Below are 24,441 nucleotides of genomic sequence, written 5' to 3' on the forward strand. Positions count from 1 at the left end.
TACTTTTCTTATTTAACAGTATTCCATTTCTTTTCAATGTCTATATAATACTCCATCATATGGTGGTTCCATAATTTAACAAGTTCATTATTAATGGGCATGAGGGTCATGTCCATTTATTTTTATCAATTTTTGTGCTATGTCAAATGATGCTATAAGATTAAACTTGGTATACACATGCACATATATAAATATATCTTTAAGACACGGTCATAGAAGTGGAATTATAATATCAAAGAGCATATACATTTACAATATGGGAAGATATTGCCAAACTGCCCTCTAATTTTACACTAATTTTCTTTCTCAAATAATTATTGCCTGTTTCCCATGTTCTTGATAACATAGCACATTATCAAACTTTTATCTTTCTAAACCTGAAAAATAATATTAACTTATTTTAAATTTACTTTTTTTTTTGAGTCAGAGTCTCACTCTGTCACCTAGGCTGGAGTGCAGCAACCATAGCCTAGACATGCTGGGCTCAGGCAATCCTTCTACCTCATCATTCCAAGTAGCTGGAACTACAGGCACGCCACAACACCCAGTTAATTTTTTGATCTATTGTAGATATGAGGTTTAGCCAAGTTGCCCAGGCTGGTCTTGAACTCCTGGACTCAGGCAATCCCCTTGCCTCTGCCTCCCAAAGTGCTGGGATTAAAGGCCTGAGTCACTGCGCCTGACCTTATTAAATTATATTTTAAAAGAAATATATTTAAAGATTGAGAGTGAGTACTTTTTTGTTTAAAAGACTTAGTTAACAGGCTTTGCCCAATTTTTAATAAACCGTTAACCTTTTTCTTATCAACTTATATAAGAGTTCTTTATATGAAATAGATATGCTTTCATATTGCTGTGAATATTCTTTCTCATGTATTTTCTTTATCTTTTAACTTTATAATAGAATTTTCAGATATGTATAACTTTTTTTTTTTCAATATAGTCAAATTTACCAGTCTTCCTTTTTTGGCTTCTGAGTTTTATGTTTTACTGCCCCTACTTCAAGATTATAAAAATCCTACCCTGCATTTTCTCTTCTAGTATGATCTGGCTTTATTTTTAAGAGTTTCTACTTTCAGTCTACATAAAATATATTTTGGTGTATGGATCAGCACATTTTAAAAGAACACCCTTTGTGAGTAAATTTAGATGGAAAATGATTTCAAAACGTTTTAACAAAAAACGGTTGTTGTAGGTCGTTGGTTGGAAATAACTGGGAAAATAAACAGTTAGAAGATGAGGAGAAGCCGGGCTCGGTGGCTCAGCCTGTAATCCCACACCTTTGGGAGGCTGACGTGAGTGGATTGCCTGAGCCCGCGGGTTCGAGACCCGCCTGGGCAGCGAGACCTCATCTCTACAATAAATCAAAAAATCAGCCGGGCGTGGTAGCGCATGCCTGTAGTTCCGGCTACTCAGAAGGCTAAGGCGGAAGGATCGCCGGAGCCCAGCAGGTCGAGGCTGCGGTGGCCGGGAGCAGCCACTGCACTCCAGTCTGGGCGACAGAGTGAGACTCCAACTCAAAAAAAAAAAAAAGATGAGGAGTAAAAACTTGGGCAGAGAAGAAAGTGGAAGAAAATGAAAAGTAAATTGTTTAGAAATATGTAGCAAGAAGAGAATCACAAAGCATTAGGTACATGACCAAGGAAGCACTGCTCCTTGTCAGTCAACTACTCATATAAAAGAGTAATAATTAGGATTGCATATGGTAGAATAACTCGCATGTTTTAGTACTGCAGTTGTTGTCTGAGATTTGACACATCAAAAATCAATTTTTGATTATTTCTAAGTTCCTCTGTATACAAAAACATTAGAACAAAAATTGTTTGGTGTTTCTCTTTTCTTGCAATAGTTAGGCATCTGTTTTCAAAAAAGGATAATCCTAATACATCAACTTCAAGTTTACTTTTTGTCTAAACTCAGCCTAAGTATTTTCATCTCATTTTCCAAAAGGTTTTTTTCTCATAAAGTTTTATCAATTAAGACTATAGACAAAATACCCAAAATGACTCAATTTAAGTATTGGCTATATAATATTACCATATATCTAAATATCTAAGGTAATACAATATTAAAAATAGATTTACAAATACACATATACAGAAAAGAATTAATATAGCAGGCCTGGGACTACTATCTTCAGAAAGACCTACTTAGAAGTTTGGCGACCAGCTGGCATCTAGGAACTTAGATTTGGGGAGGGCTCCCAGAACTGATATGAGAGGCTCACTGTGTTTAAACTGTACAAACAATGATGGCTTATGCCAAAGGCCTGATTTTCTTCTGGGCATCTGGAATTTTGGTATATGCTAGATATAAAGTACCCATGTGACTATCAGTAAAAACCCTGGACTCCTAAGTCCAGGAGAACTTCCCTGGTATATAGAATTTCGCATGTGCCGTCATAACTAGCTGGAGGAATTAAGCATGTCCTGTGTGACTCCTATGGGCGAGGACTCTCAGAAGATTGAGTGTGAATCTGCCAGACTTTGCACTATGTGCCTTTTCCCTGGATCGATTCTGCTTTACAACCATTTATTGTAATAAATCATAGCCATCAGTATAGTTATATACTGAGTTCTGTGAATCCTCCTCGCAAATACATAAATCACAATATACATTAATGCAATGTTTAGATTACAAACTGTAGAAATTAAAATCAGCCAAAAAGCATTAAATGTTATTCTTACATATGGGTTTTATACTTTACAATAACAACGGTTTTAGCTATAAACCAAAGGACTGTTTTAAGATGTAGGTAACAGATGCAGCCAGTCTTGTGGATCATACTTGCACATATTAATTGTAATAAGCATTTAAACATAGTAATAAGCACAGTCATTATTGACTATGTAGAATAATAAAAAAAATATTTAATTACTTGGTTTAGAATGCTAAAGTCAGCTATTAATCTTTCGTCAATGTAAAATTAACCATATACAATTAATCAAATTGTGTTCATTTCACAAGTTTAAAAAAGTAAATACAGGCCAGGTGTGGTAGTTCATACCTGTAATCCCAGTACTTTGGGAGGCCAAGGTGGCATGATTGCTTGAGCCCAGGAGTTCCAGATCAGCCTAGGCAACATAGCAAGACCCTGTCTCTACAAAAACAAACAAACAAAAATAGCCAGATGTAGTAGCATGCGCCTGTAGTCCCAGCCACTCAGGACTTTGAGGCAGAAGGATCACCTGAGCCCGGGAGGTTGAGGCTGCAGTGACCCGTAATCATGTCACTGCACTCTGCCCTGGGTGACACAGTGAGACCCCAACTGAAAAAAAAAAAAAGTAAACATATTAAAAATACCTTACCTTTTTAATCTTGGCCTTTTCAGCATTTTCTTCTTTATCACATTTCTTGGCATTCCTATTAAGTTCTTTTGCAGCAAATTTCAAATTAAATAAATGTTCTGAAAATATAGGTTAAGTCCATTCAAAAAGTTATTTCCCTAAAATAACTACCTACAAACAAGATGTTGAAATCATAAAATTTATCAAATAATATTATGCTATTTCAACCAACTAGTCATAAAATTTTTAAAGAACCAGCACAATCTGTATCTCTTCTATACATATTTTCTGTTAATAATGAAAATTAATAGAATAATTAATTATAAAGGGAAAAATAACTTTGCAGTGGAGGAATCTGTGAGATACCCACTGTAACCAGGGTTAACATCACAGTAATAATATACTTCAATATCATTTACCTTCTAAAATGATGAACTGAGAAGGGTACAGTATCACTTCTATTGTATTACTGCAAAAACATAACCTCAATCTACTTAAGAGAAAATATCAGGCAATCTTGAACTGAGAAACATTTAACTAACCAGTGTGCTTTTCAAAAGTGTCAAATTCATGAAAAACAGAGAAAGACTGAATAACTGTCACAGATTGGATGAGACTAAGAAGCACCTAAATACAACATGGGAGACTGGATTAAATCCTCAAACAGAGAAAGCATGTTAGTGGAAATATTGGTAAAATCCAAATATGATCTGTGGTTTAGTTATTAATTTTTTAGTAATTTTGATTTCCTTTTGTTGATGATTATACTATGATTCTGTAAGAAATAAATATTAGAAGAAGTTTAGTAAAGGATATACAAGAACTCACTATATTAACAACTTTTCTTCAAATATGAAATTATTTTAATATCAGAATTTTTAATTAAAAAAATCACTTTAAAGAAAAACACAATAGTAAGAAAAGCACTCCCTTCAATAAAACCATAATGAAGGATATAAATCTTTCATTTTCATGACACAGACAAAAATACATATAAAGTATATATGCATGTTAATATGACCTGAGCAATGTGAATTATTTAAAAGCCAACTAGTTTGCATCATGATTAAATCACTAGTTCAAAAGATTCTATATATTTTCTGACCTTTAGAAAAATGTTAAATTTACCTTTACCTTTTAAAAAGTTGTTTCTGTATTTCTTCAGGATAAAAAGGCACACAGACACAATATGGTTTAAAGGGCTGACTTTTAGATTGATCATATCACTATCAGAAAAAAAAGAATGGTTTGTTTGATTTACTAAAGTTAAATAATAAGCTTTCTTGTTCATTTCTCAACGGCTTCATAGTTCTTATTCAATGACTTAGTTATGGATAGTGAGAAGAATAAATTTGCTACCCTGAGTAGTTTTCTTTTTTCTTTTATTTATTTATTTATTTATTTTTTGAGTTGGAGTCTCACTCTGTCACCCAGACTGGAGTGCAGTGGCCACTCCTGGCCTCAACCTACTGGGCTAAAGCGATCCTTCCTCCTCAGCCTTCCAAGTAGCTGGAACTACAGGTGCGCGCTACCACGCCCAGCTAATTTTTGATTTATTGTAGAGATGAGGTCTCGCCAAGTTGACCAGGCGGGTCTCGAACCCACGGGCTCAGGCAATCCACTCATCTCAGCCTCCCAAGGCGCGGGATTACAGGCTGAGCCACCGAACCCGGCTAGTTTTCATGATATACATTCTAGATATATCTAGAATTGTAAAGAAAATAAGAGCATGTGTATAAATTTCTGGGAAATCTTAAAGTAAAATATACTTTAAATTTATGAGATTTAACAATTTTAGCTAAGTGACTTAAAACGTTATAGCTCCATATATATGTATGTATGTGTGTGTGTTTGTGTGTCTATGTGTATAGGGTCTGCCAGTTTCTCAACTTCGGCACTATTGATTCTCTGGATCAGATAATTCCTTATTGGGCTGTCCTATGAATTTCAGGAAATCTAGCAGCATTCCTGGCCTTTATCCACTAGATGTCAGTAGCAACCCCCTCCTCCTAGTTGTCTGGGTAGAAAGTCACTAAAGCTAAAAGATGAAATATGAAGTCAATTACTTTAGGTGAGTTCACAGTTAATAATTTCTTTATTTTTTTTAAAGAATGATTTCAGCTACCCTTAAAACTGACAGTTACTTTAAACTGCAAATACTGGGAACTGACTACTGAATGCCTACTATTGTCAACTATCATTTAATAATTAAATTTGATTATGGTATAAAATATTGGCCAAAAATGATTCCTGATCAAAACCCGAAGTGCCCAGGCCATAAGAGATAAGATAGACAAGTGGGACCTCATTAAACGGACAAGCTTCTGCAAAGCCAAAGAAACCATCAAGAGAGCAAGGAGACAGGCCACAGACTGGGAAAAAGTATTTGCCAACTCCATGTCTGGCAAAGGCCTAACATCAAGGATCTACAAGGAACTGAAACATGATGAAAAGAAAAAAACAAACAGCCCCATTTAAAGTGGGCTAAAGATATAAATAGACACTTCTCAAAAGACAACATATGAGCAGCCAACAGACACATGAAAAAATGTTCAGCCTCACTAGTCATCAAGGAGATGCAAATTAAAACTACACTGAGATACCACCTAACTTCAGTCAGAATGGCCATTATCAACAACTCAAAAAATAACAACTGCTGGAGAGGGTGTGGTGAAAAGGGAACACTTCTACACTGTTGGTGGGAGTGTAAACTAGTACAGCCTCTGTGGAAATCAGTGTGGCGATTCCTAAAAGTTCTAAAAATTAACCTTCCATATGACCCCACAATCCCCCTACTGGGAATATACCCGGAAGAACTCAGGTCACTGTATAAAAAAGATACCTGCACACGTATGTTTATTACAGCATTGTTCACAATAGCAAGAACATGGACCAACCGTGTTGCCCATCAAGAGGATTGGATAAAAAAAATGCTGTACATATATACAACGGAATATTACACAGTCATAAAGAAGAAAAAAATCATGAACTTTGCAGTAACGTGGATGGAATTAGAGTTTATAATATTGAGTGATCTCTCACAGAAACAAACAGCTGAGTATCACATATTCTCACTCATAAGTGGACCTTGAACAACTACCGTATTACTGTAGGAAAGGGATTAAAAGTAGCGGGAAACTGTGGGGAGGGGGATGGGGGGATGGATAACTGGGATTGACAGTAGTCGATATCCACCTGGGGAAGGGGGGGCACACCTCATCAATAAGGGTACCTGCACAATGAACACTTGTATAGCTAACCTTGAATTGTACCCCACAATTTCAAAATAAAAATTAAAAGAGAAAAAAATATTGGCCAAAAGATAGGAGATTTATTACAAAAGTCCATTTGGTACCACATCTTTTTCATCATAAAAAGACATGAGACAATTTTAGAAATATGGAAACCTAAAGATTTAGAAAAAGACCTTGAAATACAAAATAAACTACAGCAAAAATCCTTTAAAATGCAGAGCTTAGCTTGCAAAAAAAACCCAAACCAACCAAACAAAAATAAGGGAAATTCTCTGGGACACAACCAAAGAAGAAGGAACTACTAGTAGTAAGCAAGCATGGAATCCCCCGAAGCCCCCTCTGATGTAGTGTTGGAACTGAGCTTTCCAAATAAAGTTGGAACCCTTGAAGGATACAGCATTATCAAAAGGGTAGGTAGAAAATATTAACTTTTTATGCATCTTGGCTGGGAGCCAAGTGTGAAACAAAGGATCCCCTGAGAATTTATAAACAAAGTATGTCTTCATGTGAATTGGGGTTCAAACATATACTGCTGGAATGATCTGGGAAAATTCACCCTGAAACATTAACTTAAAGTAATCTCAAGTTGGAGAAACATCCTCAACCTCAAAATTTTAGGATTCCCACACGAATCCTAGATGAATAGATGGATTAACAGAAAACAAAGCTGAGGTGAAAATTTGCAAACTCAAATATAAGACTTGAATTAAGATGAGAGTAAAAAACAAATTTAATATAGAAGAGGAGGATAAGAGATAAAATAGAATAAAAAGGAATCTCAGAAAGACACAGTAAAGAGAAAATGTGAAAGATTATATTCAAAAAGTTAATGCACGAGAGTCTTCCATAATTGATGAGAGAAATAAAAAATTTAGATTCAGGAAGCACACACACACACACACACACACACACACACACACACACACACACACACACACAACCCTCAAGCAGGACATATAAAAATAAATCCAGCCGGGCTCAGTGGCTCAGCCTGTAATCCTGCGCCTTTGGGAGGCTGAGGTGAGTGGATTGCCTGAGCCCGCAGGTTCGAGACCTGCCTGGGCAGTGAGACCTCATCTCTACAAAAAATCAAAAAATCAGCCGGGCATGGTAGCGCATGCCTGTAATTCCAGCTACTTAGAAGGCTGAGGCGGAAGGATCGCCGGAGCCCAGCAGGTCGAGGCTCCACTCCAGTCTGGGCGACAGAGTGAGACTCCAACTCAAAAAATAAAAATAAAAAATAAAAATAAATAAATCCATGTTTAGATAGAGCCCAGGAAACCTCTGAATACCAAAGACCAGAATAACTTTAAAAGAGCCACAGAGAAAGATCAAAAACTTACAAAAGATCTAAAATCAGACTGGACAAAATATTCAAACAAAACACTGAAGTAGTTTCCGAAGGATGTACAGTTGATTCACTTCATTCAAGGTTTTCATCTTCTATTAAGTTTCTGTAAACAGTGAACTAGCAAATACTAAACTATGTCTTCTAGGGGAAATACAGGGTTAGGTTCCTATGAGCATGTGGTTAACAACATTTTCAATTGATCAATGAATAACATTATTTTTTGTGTGTTTCTGTTGTAACATACCTTATTCAATATATATTGTTGATTCATGAACATTGAATTCATATTCAACAACACTATAACTCACAGCTGAAAGAAGCTTATCTAACCCATGGATTTTCTCCATAAAACACATCACAGCCTTCTTGCACTCAGGAACACATGAACGTACTTCAGCACTATACTTGGGAAAATTTTTAACAATGAAATTACCAACAAAAAGCACAAAAATACAAAATAAATGTCACTAAATGGACAGCAAAACAGACAATTGTTTAAAGTATAAGAGCTGAAATAAGGCAGAGCATTCACTGCCTTGTACACCCTCAGCTGGGAATGTACAAAATGAGCAGCTCAATTTTTATAGCTCTGTGCATGTCCTGGAATGACCATGAAAATGCTGTATTGACTTCCAGGTTACAAATTTTAGCAAGAGGAAAAATTTGCAAATAGAGAATTCGAGAATATAAAAATCAACAGTACTTCAGAATAAATCAAATTTGGTCTAACATAATGCAAGGCTTTGTAAGCATATAGAATAATAAACACATTGGTAAACCAGAGAAATACTGACCATACACAATAATTACAATGTCTAATTTTGGTGATAAAAAAAAGGTAGAACTGGCATAAACAGACCAAAAAAACATACAATTCAGAGGGCGGGGTAACTGAAGTATTTTAAATATTTGTATTATTCAAATTAGAAGTACTTTTGATTAACTGTGATATTAAATTAATTACACATGTTTAAATGTCAAGGGTACTGCTAAAGTAGAATGTACCTTCCAAAACAGTAGAGAAAAAAATGAGGTGAAATATTTAATAAACAGAAAAGGCAGTAAAAAAGAAATGAATCACAAAGAAAACAGCCTACACAGAAATCGTACAGTAAAAGGAAAAAAAAAACATTCCCCAAATGTGTGGGTAGATTAGGAAATAATGAAACAAACTAAAGCAATATGCTTTAAACCGGGCTTTAAATTAAAGAAGCCAGGCTCGGTGGCTCAGCCTATAATCCCGTGCCTTGGGAGGCTGAGGTGAGTGAATTGCCTGAGCCCGCGGGTTCGAGACCTGCCTGGGCAAATTGGTGAGCCCTCATCTCTACAATAAATCAAAAAATTAGCCGGGTGTGGTAGCACGCACCTGTAGTTTCAGCTACTTGGAAGGCTGAGGCAGAAGGATCCCCAGAGCCCAGCAGGTCGAGGCTGCGGTGGCCAGGAGAGGCCACTGCACTCCAGTCTAGGTGACAGTGAGACTCCAACTCAAAAAAAAAAAAAAAAAATTAAAGACACATAAAGGTTATATATAAAAAGACAGAAAAAGTTATACTATGCAAATACTATCTTAAATAAACAGACATATTCTTTATTAGTATCAAAACAGACTACATAAAAGAGGTATTGGAATTTTTTTTAAAGAGGGGTCACTATAAATTAAAAGTAAATTCACAAGTTGATGAAAAATGTAAATTTCCACGTACCTGTAGCATAGCTTCAAAGTGTCTTTGTATATGTAAACATTAGACAAAGAAACTGATCAATCTAGGGAGATACTAATAAAACTCGTTCAGTTAACTGACAAAATTAAATAAGGAGATAGGAGTTATGAAAGACCTATTAACTCATTCACAATCGCTGTCATGAATTTACACTGTTCCTAATACTGTTCCTGGTTGCCGCTGACATGAATTTATGTCTTTGCAAATTTTGTTTCTGAGTGCTGCAATGTTGTCATATGTATGTCATTATATTTTGCCTGAAAATGAATAGTCAAAGAGAAAGTCAATTGAGATAACTATCTGATATCGACTGTACAATGTTGTTATTGATTTAGGTAGTTGGTAGAAATTGCAAGTCGGTCATTGTTTTGTTGTGATTAGTGTTGTATACTTGTATTTTGATATTTCAGGACTTTCATACTTCAATGCTAAAAGAATTTACCATGATTATGAAAAATGAAGAAATATATGCTGGTGAGATTTCTGAGGCCGGAGGTGAATTCAGTGAACTTATTAGTGACAGTGAGACAGATAGTGATGTCATGATGCAATGTAAATGAAAAAATATAATGCAGATAATCTATGACAGTGAATCTAGTACTGGTGAGAATGTATCAGACACTGAGTGGACAAAAATATGATCCAAAAAGAAACTGAGAAGTGTTTATTGGTAATCCAGGTGTCAAGGTAATTGCAAAGGATCCTCAACATTAAGTTGTTGGGACTATTTATTGGAGATAATTTTATAGAAATAATTTCAATGGAAACTAACAGGTATTATGATCAGATGCACCACAGATAAAAATGTCCAAAGAAATTTTTAAAAAGTGGAGCAATACTACATTGTCCGAGATGAAAAAAATTCTAACATTAAATATTTTGATGAGAAAAGTGAAGAAAACTATAATACATGATTATTGGTCAACATGTCCATCGATTGTGATGCCTTTCTTTTAAAAAATAATGACATAAAATAGATTCCTACAAATTTTGTGGCTTTTGCATTTTTTAATAATGCAGAAATGCAGTCAAGTTCAAGCAGATTATGCAAAATTGAACCCATAATAAATTATTTTTTAAATAAGTTCAACACTGTGTATAAACCTGAACAAGAACTTTCCTTGGATGAATCCATGATACCTCATCGTGGAAAGCTGTCTTTTCAGGTTTATAATCCGAATAAAAATACAAAGTATGAAATGCTAGTCAGAGTGGTGTCTGAGGCAAACACTGGATATGTCTGTAATTTTCAGCTGTATTGTGAAAAAGGTGACAATTTAGAAAAGACCATTTCACTTGTGCTTAACAACAGAAGTTTGTGGCAACCAGCTTCAGTTTTATTAGTATCAGCTTTATTTTCACCCGCTGTCAGTATTAGGAAAGTGAAAAATTTGCTGGTCGCGAATGTGTTAAGAAACTTTATTTAATAATTATACAGAGAATCATAGCCAGTTCTGCCACCAAAATTTGAGAATACACATCTTCTTCAAGCGTAGGAGATATATGAAAACTCATTATGCACTGGGTCATAAAGCAAATCTGAAATAAGAGATATCAGAAAAATCTGCTGTCTAAACATAACTCAGTAATTAATACATCAATTCTCATCACAATTTCTTTAAGATTCTAATACTGTTCAGGATAAAATGCTTATTAAAATATATATTTGGAAATTTAAAAAACTGTATGTATGGTTTAAAGAGAAAATCATAATAATTTTAAAAACTTAGAATTGAGTGATAATGAAATGAGTAGAATATGGCTTGCAGGATGTAGCTAATGCCATACTCAGAGTTTTCTAGCCTAAAAAGCCTCACATAAGAAATGCAGAGAGGCAGACAATTGATACAGTAAACGTTCACCTCAGCAAAAGAATAAACACCTAAAAAGGCAGAAAAAAAGCTACAAAATCTGGAAAAAAACCCCCAGAAAACAAAATGTCCAAAACTGATTTCTCTTTAAAGACTAATAATATAAACACACTTATGTAGAAGTGAATTAAGAAAAAGAAGGCATACATAGCATAGAAACGACGAAAAATAACTTCAGACACAGAGATGTTTAAGTCTTAGACAAAATGGGCAATAGAATGACTGAAACAAACTCAAAAAGAAATTAAAAAAAGTTTGAATAATTCTAAATTCCCGATTTAATGTTTCAAAACATTTTAACATCTAAATAAATAGACAGAAAAATACATTATCAATAGGAACAGGCCCAGATGATTTTACTGGTGCACTGTGCCAACTATTTAAGAAAAAGGCAATTCCTATCTTACACAAACTTTTTCAAGGAATAGGAAAAAGAAGGAACACTTTTCCACATTGACACCCAAGCCAGAAAAGGATAATGTATGTGAACAGAAAATTTCAGGTTAAATTAACTTATGAACAGAGATGCAAAAATAATAAACAGAATGCTAGCAATCATGTAATATATTAAAGATACTTTATAATAATACTGGGTTTATCTTAGGAATACAAGAATAATTTGACTTTTTAAAAAATCTATGTATTTTAGACACATTAGGAGACTAAAGAAGACAGCACAAATGATAATCTCAATATATAAAAAGCAAACATAAAATAAAATCCAACATTTGATGAATTCATCATGTCAACATCCAGATGAATGGCTCATGACCAAACTCTTAGAAAACTAGGAACAGAAGAAAATTTCCTTAAGCTGAAAAAAGTATATCTACCAAAAAATGTAAAACAAACATCATCCTCATTAGTGAATAGTTAGAATTCCTTTTAAAATCACAAGCAAGAAAATGATCTTGCTTTAACTTTTAAAAAATTAAAATACTCTTCTAGGGTCCTAACAAGTATGATAAAAGAAAAATAAAAGGAATATAAATTACAATGAAAATCAAACCATCGCTAATTTTAGATAGTACAAATACCTACATAGAAAACCGAAAATATACACACAACCCAGCAATCCCATTATGTATGTGCCCAAGAAACTAAACTGTATCAGGCTACATAGAAAATATGTGCAAAATTGATAACAGAATTGCTTGTAATGACAGAAAAAACTGAAACAAGCCGGGCTCGGTGGCTCAGCCTGTAATTCTGCGCCTTTGGGAGGCTGAGGTGAGTGGATTGCCTGAGCCCACAGGTTTGTGACCTGCCTGGACAGGCGAGACCTCATCTCTACAATAAATCAAAAAATTAGCCGGGCGTGGTAGCCCGCGCCTGTAATTCCAGCTACTCGGAAGGCTGAGGCGGAAGGATCGCCGGAGCCCAGTAGGTCGAGGCTGCGGTGGCCGGGAGTGGCCACTGCACTCCAGTCTGGGCAACAACAACAACAACAACAAAAAACCGAAACAATCTAAATGTCTACCACTAAGAGATTGGATAAATTGTAGTATATTTCTACAATGAAAAAAACTATGCAGAAGTGAAAATAAAAACATGAATGACTCCCGAACACCATCTTGAATTCAGAAAACAGCAATGACACCATATATATAAAATTAGAACATATCCAGTATATAGGTATATCTTAAAAATGTACATGTACAATATTAAAGAAATGCATGAAAATCATAAACAGCAACTTTTTGATAGTGGTACCTTTGGTGGAAGAAGGGAAATGAGTTGGTAATGTTTTAGTTCTTAAGTCCAGTGGTAGGTAACTGGTATTTGTTTTATTCTTTTATGTACTTTTTGGGGGGGATAAAGATTAAAGTTACATGATTCAAAAAAACCATTTCAAATAAAAGATTAGATTAAGAGTTTATAGTTCTTGTTCCATGAGATTGTATTTTTATTTTTAAAAAGAAAAGTTGTTTGGAAATTTTTTTTAAAGGCATGTTTTATTTATATACAGATACTGCTCGACTTATAATGAGGTTACATAGAAATAAAGCTGTAAGTTGAAAATATCATAAGTTGAAAACACATCTAGCACCTAACATACTGAACAATGTAGCTCAGCCTAGCCTAACTTAAAACTGCTCAAAACACTTACATTAGCCTAAAGACAGGCAAAATCATCTAACACAAAGCCCATTTTATAATAAAGTGCTTAATATCTCATGTAATTTATAGAAAACTGTACTGAAAGTGAAAAACAGAATGGGTGTATGGGTAATTGAAGTAAATTTTCTGCTAAATTGTGTATCCATTTTTCCCAATATGATAAAGTAGAAATATTGGAAGTCGATCGGTACCAGTGGATAACATTGTTAGAAAAGTGCAACAATATAACTTGAACCTGTTTGTGCTTGATATAAATTTAATATAAAATAGTTGCCTTCCAAGGCTGTTTTCATATATTGCTCCTAAACTTTTAAGTATACTCTATTAGAAACACTAATTTGAAGTTTACACAGTGTCAGTAGCTACACTCTGATATCCCCATGTTACTTTCTATATCATGTTAAATACTTTTCTGTACTTCACTATAATTCTTTGTTTACATGTCTGATTCTTCAACTAGACAATGGACATCCTGAGAATAAGAATGAATCCTAATCATCATTGTACCATTAGTCTAGTACGATGCTTAACAGAAGCACTCAATAACTTTAAGTAAATGAATAGTAGAAAAGTGTTATTGAAGTGGCATAAATTATAGAGATGAGATCACCACTAATGCTGGGCAAAAGAACCCTTACACATTAAACAAAATAAGTGTACACTAATAGAATGTTGTTTATTTATGTTATATATTAGGATTCCACATATGGCTTCATTAGAAATAAAAGGGCTTTGCTACTAAAAGTATTAAAAAACTAATATCATAAAGGTTCCCTACCTTTTTGTTTCATGAACTGGTATAATTAAAAGAAGGAATATATCTATATCAAAAATGTAAGAAGGAGAGTCTTGGAATAAAGGATAGCTCTTAAAACTGAAAACATTTAACTTTGCAAATACATTGTCCTTTTACATCTTCCCCATTTTGACTTAATCATGAAAACTCATCACAAACGAGCAACATCTCAATTACCAATACAACTTTACAAAAATAGAGTTCGGAGCTCAATTCCTAGAATTTTCAATTTGGGTAGATCTGGCATGGGTCTCAGGAATCTGTAGTTTTTAAAAGTTCACCGGGAGATTTTCATACACGTTTAGGTTTAGAAATCACAAAGTATTGCCTTTCACGTGAAAGTTAAAATACTGAGGGCAACCACTTCGGGTCCTCTCCCACTGTGGGAGCTTTTCTGTCTTCTCGATAAATCCTGTTTTCTCACTTTAAAAAAAAGATTAAAAGCCGGGCTCGGTGGCTCAGCCTGTAATCCCGCACATTTGGGAGGCAGAGGTGAGTGGATTGCCTGAGCCCGCGGGTTCGAGACCCACCTGGGCAACTTGTTGAGACCTTATCTCTACAATAAATAAAAAATTAGCTGGGCATGGTAGCGCGTGCCTGTAGTTCCAGCTACTTAGAAGGCTGAGGCGGAAGGATCGCCGGAGCCCAGCAGGTCGAGGCTGCAGTGGTGGGAGTGGCCACTGCACTCGTCTGGGTGACAGAGTGAGACTCCAACTCAAAAATAAAAAATAAAAATAAATAAAAATAAATTTAAAAAGTTTAAAAAAATACTGAAATGCTTCAGCTGATATCATATTCATATACAGACACATACATACATATACGATCCCTTATCTATAGTACCCAAATACAAAAAGTTCTAAAAACAAATTATATATAACATATGATAGCAAAGCATGACCTGACTAGAACAAATGTGATGACAAAACCTATCTGAAAAAGTTTTGCATAGTTTTTAATTTACCCCACTAATGTTCACAAGTTTGATTATGGGGTGCTGTCCCAAGCACTACCAGAGGTATATGAATACATGGCATATGTGTCTTATTGCCTTTCTAAAATTTTAAGAAGTCTGAATTCTGATTTGATATTGAAACAAATGGCAACTAAAATCAAAGCCTGTCTCACTGTGCATGGTTATATTCTCAGTCACTCATTATATGAAGAGTGACTTCTGTTCAAAATGGATATACCTTAACAGTATGAAAATACCTAAGAATGAGGAATAAGGCATTTTTAAATGTTTATTTTGGTGAAGAAGTTCCTATGCAAATAGTTACTTACCTGAATAATCAAATATTTCTAAGTTTGTGTTATAATATTTTCTCTTTGAAAGGACACAAGACTTTTTTTAAAAAATGAGGTCTTAGTCTGTTGTCCAGGCTGGACTTAAACCCCTGAGCTCAATTGATCCTATAGTCTTAAACTCTCGACTAGCTGAGACTGCAGGTGCATGCCACAATGCCTGGCTATGATATGGGACTTAGTAAAGCAGTCTAAAGTTTTATACTCTTGAGTACTTACAAATTAAATTAAATTTTATTTTATTTTATTGAGTTAGAATCTCACTCTGTTGTCCAGGCTGGAGTGCAGTGACATGCTCACGGCCACCCTAGCATCAACCAGCTGAGCTCAGGAGATCCTTCCGCCTTAGCCTTCCAAGTAGCCAGAACTACAGGCGCACGCTACCACACCTGGCTAATTTTTTGATTTATTTTAGAGATGAGGTCTCGCCAAGTTCCCCAGGCTGTTCTCGAACCCGTGAGTTCAGGAAATCTCCTCACTTCGGCCTCCCAAAGTGCTGGAATTAAAGGCTTGAACCACTGTGCCTGGCCACAAATTAAATTTTAAAGTAATTTAAAGGTTGAAAAGTTTACTTTTAGTTGCCAAGAGTAATATTCTAACTATGAAAAGTACTTCATACAATGCAATCATCATTACTAAAAGTATGGGACTCTTCATTAAATAAAAATTAATAGTAGTTCTGACAACTATAGCCCTGTAATTTCACTTATTTTAATAAATTCAGATAACAATTCAGTCCCATAATGCATGCACACACACACAAACAAAACAGTCCGGATCTTTTCAATTTAAGAAATATTAAATATCAGGAGGCTAGACGCACATTAAGGCCATGTGATTTTTTACCAGACTCCTACTCCAAATAGTTATTTCTATACATTCAGAGATTAATAAGAGAAAGAATTTCCTGATCACACTATAACAAAAAAGAGAGACAAGATTACCAACAGTTTTAGCAGTTTAAGTATAAATATGTATAAGCACATGAACCCACAAAGGAGGACTACCTACATTCAACTGGGGATTCAGAGATTTCTGGAAAGAAGTGATATTTAAACTGAGTGTCAAATAGGAAAACTGGTTACAAGGAAGGCAGAAGGGAGGAGAGAAAAAAGGTACACTAGGCAAATGAACAATGTATGCAAAGGCACAGTGAGGAAATTGCCGGGGAGGCCAATATCTCTGAAACACAAGGTACTGTAGCCCTTGACATCTCCTTTCATGCCTTATGCATCATAATCATGCTACACATGTTAATAAATATTATTGTTCAGTCTTTTAAAACTTTTTTCCCATAAAAAAAATTTCAGCAATTTTTTTTAGTGGGCAAATAACCCAAAGTCTGTATTAATGCCACAACTTTGTCTAACTAAATCTGTGATTAGTCAGTGAAGGGGACTATTCTACCAGTTTATTTCTTCCCAAATAAAAAATACTCCAGGGAAGCCAGGTGTAGTAACTCATGCTTGTAATTCCAGCTACTTGGGAGACTGAGGTGGGAAAACTGTTTGAGGCCAGAAGTTCAACACCAACCTGGGGAAAGATGGTGAGATACCACCTCGATTTTTTTTTTTAAATTAGCCAGTCATAGTGGTGTGTGCCTGTAGTACCAGCTACTCAGGAGGCCAAGGGGGGAGGAATGCCCAGGATTTTCAAGTTGCAGTGAGCTATAATCACAACACTGCAATCCAGCCTGGGTGACGGAGAGATACTCCATCTCTAAAAAAAGTGTAAAAAATAAATACCCATACCACAGGGATTTATAGTCAACTAAAATATCTGAAATAAATATTTCACAGTATTTCAACTCTGGTTCATAAATTTGGTAAGTGAATTGACACCATTATTTTCCACAATTGCAATCTATTTTCCTCACTTCAATATAGAGGATGGCTATTTGAACAGGAAACATTTTTTTTTTTATCCTGTCCAGCTTTGATGGGCAATACAGTTGGTTCCATGTTTTTGCTATTATGAACACAGCTGCAACAAACATATGTGTGCAGGTATATTTTTTGTAGAATGATTTGAGCTCCTCTGGGTATATTCCCAATAGGGGAATTGATGGGTCATATGGAAGGTCAATTTCTAGTTCCTTCAGAAATCACCACACTGTCTTCCAAAGATGTATCAGTCTGCATTCCCACCAGCAGTGTAGAAGTGTTCCTTTTTCTCCACATTCTCACCAGCATCTGTTGTTGTTTGTTTTATTAATGATGGCCATTCTTACAGGGGTTAGGTGGTATCTCAATGTGGCTTTGATTTGCATTTCTCTAATGATCAGTGAGGCTGAGCACTTTTTCATGTGTCTATTGGCCGCCCATATATCTTCTTTGGAAAAGTGTCTATTCATGTCTTCTGCCCACTTTTTAAAGGGGATGTTTGTTTTTATCCTTTCGGCACTTTTGAGTTCCTTGTAGATCCTAGATGTTAGTGTGGTATATATACACAATGGAATATTATGCAGTCATAAAGAAGGACAAATATATGGACTTTGCAGCAAATTGGATGGATTTGGAGTCGATCATACTCAGTGATTTATCATAGAAACAAAGAACTGAGTTCCATATGTTCTCACTCATAAGGTGACCTTGACAGTGGGAAGGCGATTGACAGTAGCGGAAAACTGTCAGGGGAAAGGGGGGAGTAGGACTGGCATTTGGGGGAAGCTGCTAGGGGAGGAAGGGGCATGCCTCATCAACAAGGGTAACTATCTGATCAGTGTTTGTATACGTAGCCCTGAATTGTACCCCACATTTTTATAATAATAAATTAATTAATTAAAAAAATTTTTTAAATGAAACACCTGAATTTAAGAATCTCATATCCTGGTTCCAGAAAGTACTCAATAGTTAAAGGCAAGGTTTTAGGCCTAGGGATGCTTTGATTTCCAGCTTGTTACAAAAGAATAATCATCAGAAAAACACTGGTGTTACAAGTCGCCTGGATTACACATATGCATACAAATACATTTGACAGTGTTGTTTCAGTCTTCCTTTGCCACAAAATAAAATTCTGTATCTCAAAAGTAATTTTCCCTGTGACTTAATGGATTACTACTCTTATTGCTGCCACCGCTGCTGCTACAGTTTTAGTTTCTTATTTAACCAACATTCTGAAGTATTACAGTTTTGCATAAGGAGACTTTTTAAGCTGAGGTTCAGGTTCACTTTTTAAAATACCTAAACTACTTTTAAACAATTGGTATAAGACTTTTAAAAAGTATTTACATTCTTCTTTGCGTAATCTACAAAATAGTACATTTTCCTGATCACTCAGGATCCAAATGATAGTTATTAATAATTGTCCTTTGATGTAATGGATAGTTTTCTGTTTCCTCCTTTGATATCAGGCTGTCAATTGTCACTTCTGTTGTTTGTATATCTATGTCTTGCAGTCTTCTCTCTCTGTTAATATACTGAGGTCTAATAAATCATAAAAGATTTAGAATTTGAAATAAATGTATTTATTTTTTATTTTATTTATTTATTTATTTATTTTGAGTTGGAGTCTCACTCTGTCGCCCAGACTGGAGTGCAGTGGCCGCTCCCAGACACTGCAGCCTCGACCTGCTGGGCTCCAGCGATCCTTCCGCCTCAGCCTTCCAAGTAGCTGGAATTACAGGTGCGTGCTACCACGCCCGGCTAATTTTTGATTTATTGTAGAGATGAGGTCTTACCAAGTTGCCCAGGTGGGTCTCAAACCTGTGGACTCAGGCAATCCACTCACCTCAGCCTCCCAAAGGCACGGGATTACAGGCTAAGCCACCGAGCCCGGCTCTGAAATAAATTAAAAGTCAGTACGTTCTGATTTATAACAACAAGTGGGGGGAAGAGAGCTCACAGCCAAAGAAAGTGCTAGGGCAGTCTCATTTAGTCACTAGCTTTTCAGTACCTGATCTAGGTAGTAGGATTCTTAGCTGGAGGTCCCTAACTTCCCTGGGCTAGATTTATCTAGCCCCTATGAGGTTTAGCACGTGCATGCTTTTCAGATAACATAAACAATTACATTGACTCTGAGAAATTGGTCTCAAAGATAATAGTAATAGGTTTCCCTTCTCCTGTCAAAATCCATGCAAAAGCAAAACAAAAACAAAAACTAACTCACTTAACCACTTGAAAAATTGATAAATAAGAAAACTAAGTGAAGCATCTGAACATCTCAAGTTTTCAGAGTATAATTCCTCTCCTTCCAATTTTACAAAATCAAAGTTTAAAACATCATATAAAACAGTACCTTTTAACAGGGAATATCTATGAACTAGACTTGTCTTCAAGAGAATCCTGACCAGGCTTTTCCATAAAGTGATTATGTAGATTCATATTTTTCAAACTCGTTTTAAAGCAAATTTCCAAGTGTAATATCAATACATAGAAAACGCAGCTCTGATAAGCCCTAGGACTCTATCAAACATAAGTCAATTGTGCTGTAAGTTCTGGAGGCCCTGCAGAAAGTGAACAGATGAGACTTTGGAGCCAAGCCCAGATCCTTTACTCTATGCTTAGAAGCTCTGTGGCTTTCTTAGCTTTGATATACTCTTCTACAAAGTGGAGATAATACCACTTCTCTCCCAGTGTTGCTTTGAGAATTTGAGACAAAATATACAAAATTTCTGACACAATGTTTGGCATATAGTAGGTGTTCGATAAATGAGAACTATTGTAATTATGCCCTCATGATTTTCCCAAGCAACCTATATTAACTGGGCAATATGGTTAGTGAGGAAATAAAATGTGTGAATCTAGCCGGGCTCGGTAGCTCAGCCTGTCATCCCGCGCCTTTGGGAGGCTGAGGTGAGTGAATTGCCTGAGCCCGCGGGTTCGAGACCCGCCTGGGCAGCGAGACCTCATCTCTGCAATAAATCAAAAAAAATCAGCTGGACGTGGTAGCGCATGCCTGTAATTCCGGCTACTCAGAAGGCTGAGGCGGAAGGATCGCCGGAGCCCAGCAGGTCGAGGCTGCGGTGGCTGGGAGCGGCCACTGCATTTTAGTCTGGGCGACCGAGTGAGACTCCAACTCAAAAAAAAAAAAAAAATGTGTGAATCTCTCTTTAAAACATTCTACATAATTTCATTTATTTGTATTTACACTGCTTGTTGACAGATAAAAGATGAAAATTAGCTATGTCTTAATAGATTATTACTTTAAAATCAAAATAAGAATCACTGGGGTTCAATATAGTCATTGAGCATGCAGAAAGAAGCCCTGCTTTTAAAATTGAATTCAATTGGCTTCCCGAATAAAAATTCTAGTTCACTACAGCAATTCATAGTAGAAATCTAATGTCCCTGCTGCCTTTCTGAAGTGGGTGGAGCAACCAAGTGATAATAAGTTACCTAAACGTATTAGAGCAGAAACTATTTTATTCCAAATGCCAAAAGCAGGATTATGGAATCTTCTAGGAAGTAGAGGTTGAAAAAAGAAGAGGAAGGAAATAATGTTCCAATAGCAGCTGTCCCAGAATAATGCAGCAGTACTAATATAGTACCATAACTTATTTATCCATCCGTCTGATAAAAAGTGGCATTATTTCCCTGTTTTAAGCTCCCAGCATCTGAATCATCCTTTGTATATTTTGGGGAGGTAGAGCTTGTGATCAAAGAATCACAGGGAGATCATCAGACCTGAAAGCAACTTTAGAGATCATTTGTTAACCCCCTTCATTTTACTGACATTAAAACTGAAAAACTGAAGAGATGGTTAGCTGAGAAAAATATCACTGAATACAAGAAAAAGGAAAAACTCAAATCCAGCTCAAGTCTTATTTCTTCGCATTTTAGCTTTCATAGGAAATTGTTCAAAATTGGTTCTCAAATGGTGTCAAATGATGAACCATAAATAATCCTTACATTTAATACTTCTTATAAAACACACCATTCTACTGACTAGCCAGCCTGTAAATCATAGGACTACTGTCAGGTAAATTTAAAAAGAAAATTTGAAATATTATTAATATCTCACTCAAAATGCATCATAATATATTCATCAACACTGGCAAAGCCTCAGAGACTCATAGTAATTAGTTCTGGTTTAAGATCTAAAATGATTCATAATGGCTAACAGATATTTGCTAGGTAGCTGACAACATGTTCCTATTACATAGTCTTAGCCATTCGGGTGACTACAAAAGGTAAAAATACCAGTCCACAACACCCCTTTGTCTACTCTCAGAATGTCTACAGTACTTATTATCTACTTCATTGGTTCTTAACTTTTTTCAGGTTAAAATGCCTTGGAAAAACATGACAGCTATAGATAGTAACCCAAGGAAAATGCAAATACTAACAAAAAAAGTTTTGCATACCGTTTCAAGGAGTGTATTAAGTCCACACATGGAAGCAAGAATTGCTGTTCTAGTATTCATCTCAGTTAATATGTGCTACCGTGTATTATTATTTATCTCTAATCTTGTGGATCCTGACTCCACTAGATCAAAAGCTGCTCAAAGTTGGGGATGCATTATATAATCTTCTGTGGATCCATAACCTGGATGAATTGCTTAGCACATGGTAGAGACTTATGTATCTTAATAATTAAATATTAATGGAAGGTCATTTACTAATTTTTGTTCACTGTGTGCTGTACAAGGAAATAAGGGTTCAAAGATGAAAAAGACCCCATCCTTCAGAAACTCAGTCTAACGGAAGAGATAAATAAGTAAACAAAGGATTATGATAGGGGAGGATCTAAAATGGAGGTGAAAACAGAAGGCGAAAGGAACACAGAGTAGAAACTGGTATAACCAGATACTTTCAGATTCTTAGGGTTGGCAGGGATAGTAGGTTAGGAGGTTTGGAAAATGAAAATGAAAGTAAATGAACCATCCTTGAGCTAAGCCAACACCACCACCAACAAAATGAGCTGTGAATTAACAAAAAGAGAGGTAAAAGTGTAAAGAGAAAAAAAAGGATCATGAATCAGGGAAGTATCCTTTAATTATTTCTCTACTATTGTTCCATTCCTATACTTAATATAACTCTAATCCCTAAACACCTGTTTAAATATTGCTTCAAAGTCAGAAGTCAAATTATCACGCTAATTGAATTGTGTTGGCACAGTTAGTTTTGTTATATACTATAACAATGGGATTTCTCTATTTTATAAAGGTGACAAACAAGTGTTACTCAAGATTCAGTTCCAGTACTCAGTATTACTCAAGATTTATGGAAGACAGGTCTACGTCTATATGTTATTCTCCTATTCTCCAAGGAAAAGATCTGTACTCTACATAAATGAACCAAGAGAAGTAACCACAGCCAGATGGTATGAACGAAGTTAAACCTCCTCACTTCTCTTAATAGACTGAAAGTTAACAGTTCATTTTTGTTAGGTATTAAACGACCTATAACAATCTCTAATTATAGTTAGGCATACCTGTCAGGCAAAAAAAAAAAAAAAAGTAACCAGTTACCTTGTTACTGGAAATCACATAGGGTAGGCTTAGGTAGAGTAAAAATACCTTGATTAGAGTAGGAAACAAAAACACTTTTAGAGTTACTACCTGAAATCCTTCCGATGGTTCTGAGAATAAAAAAAGATAATTTATGCTCTATTTCCTCATACTTAACAGCATGTTCAAAACTGTACAGTTTAATAAGTACTTCCATTTCATCTTCACAACAGCTTTATTAGGTTAGCAGGTCAGTTAGTATGTTTTACAGCTGAGCAATATTTGCATGACAGAGGTAATATGACTTTCTCTAACTCAGGTTTCTTAAGCGAAACTGATTCGAAATTGATCTTCTGACTCATAGCCTAGTGCTCTTCCCTTTATGAAGGTGGTACATTTCCGTTATTATCCTTGAAATTGCAAGTTGTGAAAAACTTGCAAAATTTCATCTTTCTCCAGTTGAGGGCTCCACACAGCCTGGTGCTAAACCCCGACCTCATTTCTTAAGTGGGAACACAGGTACAAGTGATGAATTTTATGGCTTTAGGGAACTATGTGAGTTTCCATGTGTTAAATCAAACTATTAATCAAGCAATCATCTTAGTTTGGAGGACTGGTATTAAGCACTTTACCTCATTATCAGTTACCTCCATTCACAAAAAGGAAGAAGTGCTGTTCAACAAAAGCTGCCTGGCCTCAAACTGCATTGAAAACCTACACCTCCACCCGAAACCTTTGGCAAACTCTTGTTGCTTTTTCTCTGTTTTCGCACCATTCCCCAACAATTTCAAAAAGGACAAATTAACTAAAGGACAGTGACAGTATCCCTCAATGGGAGAGTATTCGCGCTCAAAAATCTCAAACCCGTACGGCGCCTCTCCTTACCCTTTCCAAAGCCACCTAATCTCCCCTGATTCATGGATGGCAACAGCTACCACAAAAAAAACTAAAACTAAAACTAAAGCCAAGGTGCCGGAGCCTACCAATAGACAACCAGCGCCCTCTTCCCTCCGCAACTGGACCAAAAAATGTGACTAACAAGCGCCTTCCAGGGGAAAGCCTCTGCCTTTCCCCCGTTCCGTAGGCCCTAGCAGCAGTTTTTCACATAGGAAAGGATACTCTCCATGTTCGACATGATCCCACCGCTTTCCTCGAGAGGTGGCTACAGCTCCGGGCAGCGACACGGGTGAGATGGGAGGGCACCCGGATTCCCCTGCTATCCCTGAGCAGGGGAAACGCCCGGCGGTTTATTTTGCAATTCCACTTTCTGTTTCTGTTCGTGGCCCTAGTGAGGGCGGAGCCGCGTGAGCCCGTGGGGCGGGGCTGGGACAACACCAAAGTGGAT

General features: G+C 36.0%; 1 pseudogene; it reads right to left on the bottom strand.

The window, feature by feature from the left end:
• Positions 1-24,441, bottom strand: part of LOC103263276 — a 101,396-nt pseudogene that overhangs the window by 13,889 nt on the left and 63,066 nt on the right.

The sequence above is a fragment of the Carlito syrichta genome, unplaced genomic scaffold (assembly GCF_000164805.1).
Source record: "Carlito syrichta isolate Samal-C Ts95f unplaced genomic scaffold, Tarsius_syrichta-2.0.1 Scaffold304780, whole genome shotgun sequence".
Lineage (NCBI taxonomy): Eukaryota > Metazoa > Chordata > Mammalia > Primates > Tarsiidae > Carlito > Carlito syrichta.